This window comes from Lepidochelys olivacea (assembly GCF_965140295.1).
Source record: "Lepidochelys olivacea isolate rLepOli2 genome assembly, chromosome: 6".
Lineage (NCBI taxonomy): Eukaryota > Metazoa > Chordata > Testudines > Cheloniidae > Lepidochelys > Lepidochelys olivacea.
This window is the reverse complement of record NC_140416.1, coordinates 24,351,626-24,365,421: the sequence shown is the minus strand read 5'-3', so window position 1 is coordinate 24,365,421 and position 13,796 is coordinate 24,351,626. Positions and strand designations below refer to the sequence as shown.

The window sequence follows — 13,796 nt, the reverse complement described above, 5'->3', positions numbered from 1 at the left end:
AACAAAACCAGCCTCAGGACCAACCCTTGGGGCACTCCACTTGACACCGGCTGCCAACTAGACATGGAGCCATTGATCACTACCCGTTGAGCCCGACAATCTAGCCAACTTTCTACCCACCTTATAGTGCATTCATCCAGCCCGTACTTCTTTAACTTGCTGACAAGAATACTGTGGGAGACCGTGTCTAGCTTCGTCTCAATTCTTTTTTCCCCTTTACCTTACTGGCGCAAAGTGGCGTGGTGCATGTGGGGTTGGTTTGCTTGTTTTTAATGACAGTGGGGATGAAACTGTAGGAAAAACCTTATTGTGCTACACCAGGGGTTGGGGCAGAGCTATGCTCAGTGCATTTCAGGAGGGTGTGTGTAAAGGTGGGCCGGAGCCTTGCTCTTCATTCTCCTCCCCTCCATTAGCATGGGGAGACCTACTTTCCTGTCTCTCTCACAGCAGCAACAGGAGATAGCTTGTGGTAGGGATGACCTTCCCACCTCTGTAATGAAAGGAGACAGATTCCCCAAGTAGCCGCCTGGCCCATGACCGGGGGACCTGGCCAGCCAGCCACCACAGCTAGAAACTGCAGGATGACTGGCCTGTCACCAGTGCGGTCTGTGCAGGCCACAGGAGGATAACACTTGCCAACACTGTTGCTACTGCGAGGAGGAGCTATTAAGTTCAAGATCCTCCATGCAGTGGAGGGAGGAATTATGGGGCTTCGAGTGGCACTGTTGGAAGGATGATTTTAAAACGTCGACCATGCATTAGCTCAGTGTAGTGTAAAATCTAATTTCTGCAACCAAGCTTGCTGCCTCTGTTCCCAATGGGCTGGCGGTAGAGGGGTAGGCATCTTAAACTAATCTCAAACAGCTCCCCATCTGGCCAGTCCAGAAACAGCATTGAACCAATCTGCAGTAACAGTGTTTTGGCCCTCTTTGTCCAGAAGAACTGGTCAGAACAACCAGGACAAATGATAGGCAAACCAAGGCAGAGGATCTCCCTCAAAAATTAAATGTAGTAATATGCGTGGAGGTTGTGTATACTGAGGGCGTGTGGGCGTTTGATGGTTTTTGTGAAAGCACATATTTAACAAAGGGATTCATGAGATTCTGTGAACTGAAGACAATTTCTGAGAGAAGCTTTGAAGATTTTGTCTGAAGATAAAAAGATTAAATGGGGGTGGTTTTGTACTAAATGATGCTTGCAAACAGAGCATATCATGGGGGAAGGAGGGTTTTTTGTCCAAAGAACCCCGCCAGTGCTTCTGCACGTCAGCCACTGCGTTGATAAAGGGTGTTCACACGTCCATTTGAAATAATTGTCAACAGGAAGAAAAGTTTTAAAGCAGAGCTGACCATCCATACACAGCAGCTACTTTTGTTTATACATTGCTCAGTTGTGTATGGTGTTTTGTGTTTTGAAGGGAAGATGTGGGGTTTACAATCGATATACCAAGTTATGTAGGCTCTTCCAGTCCTTCTAAAAGTAAGAGAAGTTTCTTCTTTCTCTCCAGGGGTGAAATCTATTTTATAGAGTTGCATTTAAATTTAGACTGCATGGGGATGCTGTTCTTTTTTCCCATTGGTTTTATCTAGCTAGGCCTAAGTGAAATCCACTGTTATTTGCAAAACAAACACACCCTCTGTCTCAGCATGTATAGTTTTGAGTTGACTACAAAGTATGGTAGTTAGAGCAATACTTTTCAAAGCCAATATGATGGCAGGCTGTTACTATTTGTAAAAACCACAGTGCACACGTTGGAGTGTCTAGTTGGTGTGGAGTGCAAAAAAAAAGGGGGGGAGGAAATTAGAAGGTAATGTTGCATAGTTAATATTTGTTCTATAAAACTTTCTCTTCTTCGGTGTGGTTTCTTGTTTTCTGTTAGAAAATAGAGTATTATGGTGCTTGAATTCTTTCCTTTTATTCTAACTGGTATCTGGTGTTCGTGTCTCTTAGTAGGAGTATATCACTTCTTCTGGAAATGCTATCATGATTGGGCCTGCTAGGTTTGAGCCTTGTGGTGCATATGTATTAGAATGGTGTTATGGAACATTGAGAATTAAAAAGTGACAGTGGGATTTAGACAGTGATGTGAACTGAATAAGATTAGAAGGGCAGGAGCTCACATTGAGCACAGTTGTAGACATCTGCCAGTCAAGTTTCACTTTGTTTTGGTACTAATAATTTTATTTTAGAATCACGTAGAAATGTTCAGATTATCTTTTTGGACTCTGGCTTTTTTTGCAAATTGCTCTGAAACTGTAGGTTTTAAAGTATGAACAGTAATTTTTTTTTGCTGGAGGGAAAATTTTACCAAATAGTGTACTTAGAATTTTTTTTTTTTTTAATAGCAGTGATCTTGCAATGCTGCTAGTTTTCACCTATGATACTGATTTTGAAGTTCATCAGGGACCCATGCCTTTGTCATGTACATAACTCTGTCAGTCATTGGGCACTGGAACTCACACGCAATGGGAGCTATTCCCTAAATAATAATCTTTTCTACTATGTGGGTTGTCAGAGCCTTTGTTTAAATTAAGGTGTTAATTACAACTTCTGTGACACTTGAGATCTCCCTGGAGTTGATAAGAAGGAAGTTAATTGCCTGTGCTTGCTTTCAGTATTTCTGGCTTAAGGTTGTTCAAAGACTCATTTCAGAGGGTCTCAACTACCTTCAGATGTATTTGCTCTGTCTGACTTTAAAGGAATATTGTATTTGTACTTGTTTGTCAAATCCGCAGTTTGACAGGGATGAGAGTTTTGGTGTATGGGATGGTGGGGGTGGGAATTATTTTAGGATGGCAAAGAACAGCTGCATTAATCTTTTTTTCAAAGGTGAACATTTAAGTGAGAAGCTTAGAAATTATTTCTAACATTGCTTTCAATTAGACAACGGAATAATTTGTCAAAGGAGATGACTGAGGTACCAACAGTAGAGGCTTTCAGCATCAGAGAGCTAACTAATAGATTACAGAACAATCCAGTGCTTATACAAAGAAATACTTTCCATCCATATCTCTTTGATGAATCACCCGTGCTGCAATTAATATTTAGGCATAGTCTGGTTCCCAGAATAGAATTTTGGCTTAAAAGGTATTGGACGTATTTGGATTAAAGGAAACCGTTTGGTGAACTTTTATTAGCAATATTTTAGTTCATTTCATACTATTGGGGCAGTAGGTTGTACATGTCACCATTGCAAGAAAGTGGTTTTTACAACCCCAAGGGATTTTTTGTTTTGCAACATAACCATTGCGCACAGGAGGGACTTTCTTCAATTCTTTTACACATCCTAGGCAATTGCCAAAAATGCTTTCATAGCCATGATCTGTTGAATGGTAAATGCCAAGAAATGACAATCCATTGAAGCTGGAGGAATACACTGCTTATGATTGTATTGATCTAACATGGATACTGTGCAAAGTCCTTCTAGGTATCTAATCCTATATACATTAATAATATATACTCTTTTCATCATGGACTATGCATGTTTTTCACTCCGGTAGTTCACTAGTTGTTAAAACAATTACTATGTATTGTGTACATACCATTTATTGCTGTTAATTTTGAAGTTCACTGATGCAGTCCTGCCCCACTTCTCCTGTTTACCCGCGAAACAGGTGATTTGTGGCAAGTCAATGCTGGTTACCTGTTCAAATAGGTAATTATATTTTGTATGTGCTGATAAATTTCCAGAAAACAGGAAGGAATTTATAGTTTCATTCTTCTTGGTTAACAAAATACAACCAGTAAATCAGTCAATAAGTGCTAGTGAAAGTCCCAGTGTCACCTCTACTGTCAGAAATGCATGAGGTCTCAAAGTCTCTTATGGGCTGATGAAGAACAGATGCCAGAGAACAGTGTGGGGTGGATGGGAATGTTTGTCTTAGCTAGAAATAGTATCAGTCATATAAAATCTTCATCTTCTAAAAATATGCAAAATCATAAAAGCTGTGCACCGGTAGGTAAACCGGATCTTAACTGAAGGGATTTTTTTTTTTTTGTTAGCAGTGTTGAGCAGGAATGAGCAATGAATACAGTGACCTGGACAGTTCATAAAATGGGAGAATCTGCCATTTAAGTCAGTCCTAATAATAACTAAAAAGGGCTCTCTCTCTTTTTTTTTTTTAAATTTCATCATCCTAATGTACACTGGTAAGTTTCTGTCTTGGTACACAAACTTAGTATTGTACTTGGTGCTATTTATAAACTGTGTGGGAGGGAAGAGGCTCTGGAGTAACTGATTCACAGACACAAAATATAGTGAAAAACAGTGTTAGCAATGTGGCTTACAGTGATAAAATCAGGGTCTAGGACAAAGAATGAGAAGCTGTTCTTAACTAGGATTGTTACAAGGCTGCTTTCTATCTGACCCACCTGCTTCCTCAACTTGCAAAAGCTGGGGTCCAGTGTCATGTTTAGAGGGGCATTAAGTCACATTCATAAGTGCCGACTCCGTGGGTTCTCCTGGGCTGGAGCATACATGGGGGAAGAGTGGTGGGTGCTGAGCACCCATCAGCAACCCCCCTATGAGTTCACCTCTTCCCCCACAGTGCCTCCCGCTGGCGGGTCCTGCCAATCAGCGCTTCCCCCTCTCTCCCTGTGCCTCCCGCCCACTGCAGTCAGCTGGCTCGCGACATGCAGGAGGCTAGGGGAGGGGGGGGAAGGGCAGAGGAGTGAGGGCGTGGCATGCTCAGGGGAGAGGGCAGAATGGGGCGAGAGTGGAGCGGGGGCAGGAAGAGGCGGGGTGGGGGCTTGGGAGAAGGGGTGGGGTGAGAAGAGGCGGGGCAGGGCCTTGGGGAAAGGGGAGGAGTGGAGGTGGGGCCTGAGGCAGAACCGGGGGTCAAGCCTGTGGTCACATTCCCAGGTTGGAGCCAATGCTAAAGAACGGGAGGAAATGGGAACTTAAAAGCACAAAAGTGGTAGTGCTCTGTGCTGACCATTCACCTGCTGATTAATTGCCAAAAGGGCTTGTGGGGATATTGCTGCTGAGAGGGGTAGGGAGCAGAAGAATCAGGAGCTGATTTACTGGGTCATTAGACCCATGTGTCTTGCCCAGTGTTGGCATACACTGGGGGTGGGGTGTGTGTGTGTGTGTGTGTGTCTACGGGAGAGGAGGAATGTGAATGTGAACCTGTCCCTCAGCCTCATTTATAAATTAACATTTCTGTGATAAAAGCTCATGTGAACTGAAGAGCATGATCTAAAAATTATTTTTTTTCTTCATTGGAACTACCTGTGTGGATCAGATCTTTTGATCCATCTACTCTATGCTAAGTCTTCAGTAATGGCAAAAAGAAAAGGAGTAATAGTGGTACCTTAGAGACTAACCAGTTTGTTTGAGCATAAGCTTTCGTGAGTACAGCTCACTTCATCAGATGCATCTGTAGCCCACGAAAGCTTATGCTCAAATAAATTGGTTAGTCTCTAAGGTGCCACTAGTCCTCCTTTTCCTTTTGCGAATACAGACTAACACGGCTGCTACTCTGAAACCAGTAGTGGCAAACACATTCTTTACTCTCTGGTTTTCCTAATGCTGTTTCAGGCAGATTGCATCCATGTATGCTGTATCCATGCTGTATTTGCTGCCAAAGGCAGTGCTATGTCATGCCATGACTAGAAGAATGCCGTACGTTAGAGCGGAGACTGCACAGCTGTATAGTAGAAGATACACTTAGCAGGCACTCGACATCATGGTAATGAGCTGGTAAACCTAGATGATGGGACAGGAGATGTAATGGGGACGGGAGCCCAAGGCTGAGAGACAATCTCTTCACCCTTCCTCATGTCAGAAATAGTACCATATTTTGCACAGCTCTGTTGACTTCAGTCGAGCTGCACCAATTTCCACCACAGAGAATTATTTCTGCAAGTAATCGCGCTGAGCTAGTCAACGTGAATAAAGACAGCAGAACTAGGCCCTAAACTATTTTGGGGGGGAAAAAAAAGTGTTTTATTGAAAAGTACTGTAAAGAGTAGTCAGTTATGTTTTGAGTCCACCCCTCTACATATAACCAAAGATAGTTCATCTACCTCCAAGAATAGTGTATCTGCCACTTACCACTAAACAAAAACAGTGACAAAATCTAGAACTATGTACAGAAAGGAAAGTGGAAAAGAGGAAGGACACTCTCACTCTCATGATTGCTTGTATTATGGTAGTGCCTAGAAGCCTCTGCTGATATTAGGGCCTGACTGTGCTAGGCTCTTTATGTATACATAGTGAAGGACAGTCCTTGCCCGAAAGAGTGTTACAATCTACTAGATGAGAGAATGGATGGATGGGGAAAGAAACAGGCAGAGAGAGGTGAAGTGACTTGCCCAAGGTCAGACATTAGGTCAGGTGCAAATTTCTTACCAGGTCTCCTGACTCCCAGTGCAGTGTTATATCAGCTGGACCCTGACGTTAGATGAAGACAAACAGCAATTCAATATGCAGGAGAGGAGAATGTGGAAGGTTTTAATAAAAGGTGTCCATGCGTGAATTTAGGGTGAAACTTGCATAGGACAATGGTAGGATTTCCAAGCCTCATTCAATGACACAAGCCTATGAAAACAAAATTAATAATACATTTAGAAGGTTCAGTTCTCAACTAAGCTAAAGATGATCTATCATTATGTGTTTAAAAAACAAAAAACCACTCTGGTTAACAAGACTGCATGTCCTTAGCTGGCAGGAGAATCCTATCTTTTACTTTCTTCTGTTAGTAAGTCTGTAAGATTGGAGGGGACCATTGCTGCTTTCCCTGTTAAAGGACATCTTTTTCTGTATAATGTCTGTGGGAAAGGAGAGCTGTCTGAATCGAGTCTTTGAGATGGTGTATTACAGAGAGTCACAGAAAATGTTCTATGTAAATGACTATCTGTCCTGATTAGATGCCTCAATAGAATCCATTGTCTTGATATTGCTATTATTGGAGATAGCTGGACACTGAAGTTTTTCAGACTGATGGTAAGATCATTTAGTGTTAGAGCCTCATTGCTAGGGTAGTAGCGCAGCTCTGAATTAAGGCATAGAATTGAGTTAAAGGGAGTAAAAGATCTATTGCTCTGTACATTTTTGCCTGTCTTTCAGAGACTGTGCATCATTTTAGCATTCGCAACAGAGGACGTCTGTGTCTTAGCCATAGTTCGGTTCATCTTTTATTGCTGGTTTTTAAAAATTCTCTCTTGTGGGGCAAAAACATGACAGCACCCACAACAGTTTTGTTTGAATGCTTTTTAAAAATAAGTTCAGAGTGTCAAGCCCTCAATTTGCATCTTACTGTAATTGCACCTAATCTGAGGGCTTGTCTACACTGGCACTTTATGCTGCAACTTTCTCACTCGGGGGGGGGGGGGGCGTACGACACACCCCTGAGTGCTGCAAGTTTCAGTGCTGTAAAGCACCAGTGTACACAGTGCACCAGCGCTCGTAGCTACGCCCCTCGTGGAGGTGGGGTTTTTTTTAGAGCGCAGGGAGAGCTCTCTTCCAGCGCTCTGCCGCGACTACACAAGGCATGTTAAAGTGCTGCCATGGCAGTGCTTTAATGTTGCCTGTGTACACTAGCCGTGAGACAGTAGCAGGCTTTCTGTTCACCTTCCCTTCTCTGTGGAATATCTCACCCTCCAATCTTCGGGTCCCTAAGGACATAAATTATACATATTTAGCAACATTACAACGCTCTCTGGTTTTCTTTGTAACTGTTCTTTTAGATTTGTTACCTTGCCTTTTGGACTGTAGACTTTCTCTGTAAAAGTCTGAATGATCTGAAGAAGTTTCCTTAAAACAGTAGGATAAAGTCTGTACTTTTTTTGCTGAGATGATAAAGTGATGTCCCTTCTGCATCTCTGTGAAGGGTAGTCAACTGGAGTACTGTTTGTCTATGCTGCTGTAGGCCCTCCAAGGGGAGTCCTTCCTGAGTCCAAATTTTTCCTGGGGCTCCAGATGCTCTGTACCCTATAATGCATCATATGATACCTAGGGCAAAATCTAGCTGCAAAGGTAAAATTTTACACTATGAAATTCACCCCTATGCAGAGGGCCAGGGCAAAAAGCCACGCACTGCTTAGATCCCTTCGTTTGAGGGCTTAAATTGGACTTAAGTGGTGCACAGGCCTAGTTTGCTTCTCTGCACAGAAGTGAATTTCACCCAGACATTTGTATTTCTGGGAGGGCAGTTGCCTGAAAATATAGTTAATTGGTTTTGTTGTTTGTTCATTTTTAAAAAGTCCAGTTTACTTAAAAAAATAATCTGGCAGATAAATCAACTCTGAAGGCTTAGAATGATTAGTCGATAATGCTTGATTTTCACGTAGGCCTCACTTTTAGAAGAATGAGAATTTTCCGAGAAGCTGTATTGTGGGGGATGTGTGTGGGCATGTTTTTGTAACACATGCTACTATCATTCCCTAACAGAATCTTCAGCCAGGGAATAATAGCACAAAGGACACTTCATTCCAAACTGATGTCATTTCTTAAAAAAAATACCAAAACAAAAAAGCCCCAACAATGATGCATCCGGTCAAATTGGTTCCATTCTGACTTCAGGAAAGAAACTCTTAATGGGAAACATTGATCTGTAGCTTGTTTACAGTTTGGTTAATGTGTATTAAAGTTAATAACTAACTAGAATTAACCACTATGCTCATTAGAACACACTGACCTTAGCTGAAGTTCTCTTCACTGAATTTTAAATAGCAAAAGGGAAAAAAAAACCAAAACCCACCCACAGCCAACGGAATGAAAGAAAACCCCACCAAACCTCCCACCTCCAACCACCTCAAAATCTTTCTTACTTTTCCCCAAGTGCTTTGAAAACTATAATTATTATCTTGCAGTACAGTGCGTACCACATGTAACATGGGCTGCAAAGAAGCCCCCAACATATAGAACATATAGAAATAGATTACTAGGACTCAGCAGGTGCTGTTCTGCCTGTGTATTATTCATTCTAACGTACAGGACAAGATTGTGCAAACCTTAATGACTGTGTAATACTCACGTGGTAGTCCAATGGACTTCAGTGGAAATGCTTGCATAAGTCAGCGTTACTCAGCATCGGTAACGGTGTTGCCAGGATTGCTCTTAAGCCCAGCAATAGCACTTTCACCAGTAGCTGCTCAACGCTTATGTCTGCAGCTGCGATCGCTGCTGAGCCTGCCTTCTTCCCAGCCTTGCTGCAGTCCTGTTCCTGCCTTGCTTCTGCCCTGCTTGGTTTCTCACTCCTGGTGCCCAACCCTGGCTCTGACTCCTGGATCTTGCCTCCGGCTCTGATCACTGGGCCTGAATGCCCACATCTTGGTCTGTGACAAGCTGTGCTTATGATATCAGCATTGCTTATGTATGTTTCGTTCCCCCCCCCACCCCCTTTTTGGCTACATGAACACACATTCAAAAATCCTTTTTCACTTCTGGTAACCTAGGATTTTGAGATTCTTTTTTTTTTTTTAAGAATGGAAGTATAGCTGCAAAACATAACATTAACTCCATGTTGTCTTTTTATAGATGCAGTTTTAGGCTCTTTTTAGAAATGTCCTAGCTTCTCTGGGTTCAAAGACAGGTCCTTAATGCCACTTGATTTTGTAGCATTTTTGTGGTTTATATAGATATAACTTCAGTAGAAGAGTATGCTGCAAGGTAGGAAAGGCATAGACCAATTTATGTATCTTAGAGCTGTGTTCACCTAGGGTGACCAGATAGCAAGTGTGAAAAATCAGGACAGGGGGTAGGGGGTAATAGGCGTCTATATAAGAAAAAGCCCCAAATATCAGGACTGTCCCTATAAAATCGGGACACTTGGTCACCCTATGTTCACCAAACTCTGCCCTTGCAAAACTGCTTGAATAGGGCCCAGAGGTAGAAATCAGTCTGTTTCTAAACACAAACTGGTGGAAAAACTGAGTAAGCCACTTGTCAATGAACTGTAACACTATGAATGCAAAGGGGTATTTTAATGCCACATTAAAGTGACGTGGTCTTTAAAACGTCCTTTCTTTCCTACTATTGTTAAAAGTAACTCCTAAAATGACTATAATTGAAAATTATAAGAGAACAACAATTTTTATTTATCTGTGCATTTGACAACACTTTGTGTGTAGTCAGTTCCACAGTTCCCCCTGTATATTCAGTCAGTTGGTCCCCTTGTATGTGTTTCTCACTGGAACAAGGAAGTGAAAAACTTCTAGACAAATAGTAGGATAAGATCATGAAGCCAAAAATACTGGCAGAGATTCATGGATAGGAGTAGAATCTGAAAATACTTTTAACAATTTTTTTTTTTTAAAATGGACTGGATTTCAAGTTGACAGTGCAACTGTTAAGCTAAAATTCGAATTGCACCTGGTTTGCTCTGTCATGTGCTTATATATAGTAAAAGATCCAGTTGTGATTCTGTACACAAGGGGGCACAGCTAAGGTTGCTACTGCAGCTACTTTAATGCTGAATCTTGTGGCTGTTGTGTAATTACAAGCTTCTCCTTAAATTAATCTTTTTCTTTTGCAAGTTCATTGGGTTATTTAAAAAATTGGGGGGAAAAAGTATTTCATTAATGCTTTTGCTTTAATTTAACAGGCACGTGACATTTTTGAATGTCTGAACCTCAGTTCAGCTTCTTTTCAAAACATGGTCTGTCTGCAGAACACCTTGATACTCTTCAGGTGTGAAATTTTCCTTTTTTCCAAGCCACCCATTGATCTCCTCTGACCCATGTATGAAATGTTAAGAACTGTACTTCAATTTAAGGAAAATAAGAGTTTAATAGGAAGTGCTTTCTCAGCCTGAACCACGAATCACTTTGATGCTATAATCATAATTCAAATCCACAGAATGTAGAAGCCAAAAAAACCCTTTAAATAAGCTTTAAAGAAGGTAAATTACTATTAAAAATACACCATGTCAGGAAGCTTTGTATAGAATTTAAAAGCAAAATGATTTACAGCATAAAAAGGAATGTACAGCATATAGCTAAGCATTCTAATGAATTTAGAAAATATTTTATGATAATACAGCGATCTGTGGTTTAAGGTCCTTTTTTTAGTAGAACAGTTTTGGTAAAAGTTACCTGACTTGATTATGTATTCAAATACAGCATTGTGTCTAAATATTATTTCAGCAATAAAACCATGCCATGAAACTCAGAGATCTTAGGGGGAAAGGTTGGAGGAAGTTCCCCTGAGGTCCCCCACATTTCTTGTCTTTTATTTTCTTCTCCCCACTCCCTTCTGAGACCTACAAGATTCATTAGTCCTCACACCTTTCTCAATATGCTCTGTGATGCCAGCATAATCAGATGGGAGGAAATGAGACACTTCCCCTTAGTGTGGATTTGCTCTTTTTCATCACATTGGATTGCACCCGCCATAGTTTTACAAAATACAGAGTTTTATTTTTATGTATAAATCTGAAGTAATGCAGCTTGGCCAATCCAGGAGCCAGAGAAGATCACCCCATTCCCATTGGCAAACCCAGGGGGAAGAGGCTCAGGAGAAGGAAATCTCTCTGTAAGGATCTTGTTGCATTCTTGCTGAATTGTTCCAATAGAAAGAATGGTGTTTTTGCATTGTGAGTAAAATTCTGGCTCTTTTAAGTCTACAGGTCAATCTGAGTTTTGACTTCAGCGGGGACAAGATTTCACTGTATGGTTCTAAAACTGCGTTGTATGTTTTTTTATCTAGAACTCTAGATTGATAGTAGTTATCTTGCTTCTTCCTAAACTACTGCATCAGGCCTTTAACTTTTTATTAGACGCTGAGGTTTTGTCCCCAATCATAATCATTTCTGCCTCCGGCGAAATTTTTGTTTCAAACAAAAGAATGTAGCTCTAGTTCTCCAGGGAAAAAAATCCACTGGAACCTCTTCTAGTTGTTGATAATAGGAAGTGTAATTGTGATACTAAGACTACTTTACATTTCCGACAACTGCCCCTGCCTTTTGCTCTACTTCTGCACTGAAGGAAGTGGTGAGGATGTTTGCTGCTGTTAAAGGGATGCTTTGATCTGCTTCTCAACACTTTTAACATCTCTCTTGCTTTTTTTCCCTATGACCCCATTCTACAATTCAGTGGTTCTCAAACCTACTAGTCCAAGTCCTCTGAAGTACCACAACCACTTCCATTCCAATAAATAAATAACTCCCTGGAATCTATTTTAGAAGTTGGAAGGACAACAGTGACTGTTGCCCACTGAGCACTTTCACCGTTACGTAAACATTGTTGGTCATATTGATGCTGTTGATTTGTTTGACAAAAAAATTATTGCAGCCAATGAAACTTACATTTTTTTCCTAAAGTACTTTTCTTCTTTCTGCCATAAGAAAAATGAAAACATTATGCATCATAACGCATTAGATGTTAAGGTCTTTGGGACAGGTGACATCTTTGTTTTGTGTGTGTACAGCGCCTAGCATAGTGATGTCCTGATCCGTGACTGGGGCTCCTGGATGCTACTGCAGTACAAATAAATAATACTAATGTGCATGAGACGGCTGAGGTAAAGTTACTAAAAAAGTCATGCTACATTTCCACCTGCAGGCTTCAAGCTCTGCAACAGTGGGCTAGTATTTTCCCTTCCCCATTAATGTTCTTGTGCAGGGGGAAGTTGGCACTTTATTTACAAACAAACAATTCATGGCTGTTGATCTAGGTGGTGTTTAGAGCAATTATTTGAAGAACATAATGTATCTTTTCTGTTGTTAATACAAAGTGGCTGTACCAGCGACAAACACAGACCAACTAATCAAATATTTTGCATCACGTGGTTTCCAAATGGTCCTTTCATTTTACTGTTGTTGCTGGCTTGAAGGTTGTTTATACTTACTCTGAAGACTAATCCTTCTCAGAAGCACCACGTCCAGATCATAATATTTGTGGAAATAACCTAGACAAGAGGTGCGTGCGGTTGGAGCTGTGAATGCTTGCCACCTCTTAATGAGGCTCACGCAATGTGTCTACCCCATCAAAGAAGCCTTACTAGTGCTGACAAAGATAGTGTATTCTAGTTAGAGTGAAGGGAGGTTCTTGGACTCCTATCTAAACTGAGTGACTCATTCACTGTTTGACTTTAGACAAGTCACTTGACCTCCTCTTGCCCTCAGCTGTGTCGTGTAGGGAGGAGAGAGAAAAGTCGGGCAGGAAGTTAATAACTGGTGGGTTACAGAAATGGTACTTCTGGGATTCTAGATCAGCAAGCCACATGCCCTCACCCTGCATGCAACTGGTAAAGGTGTTAGCAAACCGTCTACCTTTCAGGTTGGAAGCTTCACCTCCCTCACTCCCTATTTGAAACCACTCAGGTCTTTGCTAAGGTACTTGGGTTATATCTAGCCATTGGCAATAAGTAAACAAATTATATTCTCTGTGTCTCATCACTTGGGTTAATATGAGTAAACTCTGGACTCTGCACCTTTATTTCATCAAGAAAGCATTTGTCTAAATAGCACACTAGTACTAGGGACCTCTCTGCAGCTGAAACCAGACACCAATTTTTGTGTTCTTAAACATTTTAATAAAGCATACTGTGGTATCTTAGAAACTGGTTAAAAATTACAAGTGATCACTTTAAGTGTGAGGGATTTCCTCATCCTGCTTGCAGGCTGGAGGTCTCTGAGGGAAGCCATGTGATGTGCGTCATCTGAATCAGTCAGCAGACAGGCTAGTTTGGAAAGAGCTAGCTTAAAAAAGCAAGGTGCAGTGAGTTGGGCCGACGACGTGGGTATTCACCCACGAAAGCTCATGCTCCAATACGTCTGTTAGTCTATAAGGTGCCACAGGACTCTTTGCCGCTTTTACAGATCCAGACTAACACGGCTACCCCTCTGAAGCTT

The 13,796-nt window shown here is 41.4% G+C and overlaps 1 protein-coding gene across 1 annotated transcript in view; it reads left to right on the top strand.

Moving 5' to 3' along the window:
- The window catches only part of PTPRJ (protein tyrosine phosphatase receptor type J), a 137,382-nt gene that overhangs the window by 20,750 nt on the left and 102,836 nt on the right, over positions 1 to 13,796 (top strand). The gene's annotated exons all lie outside the window — the stretch shown is intronic.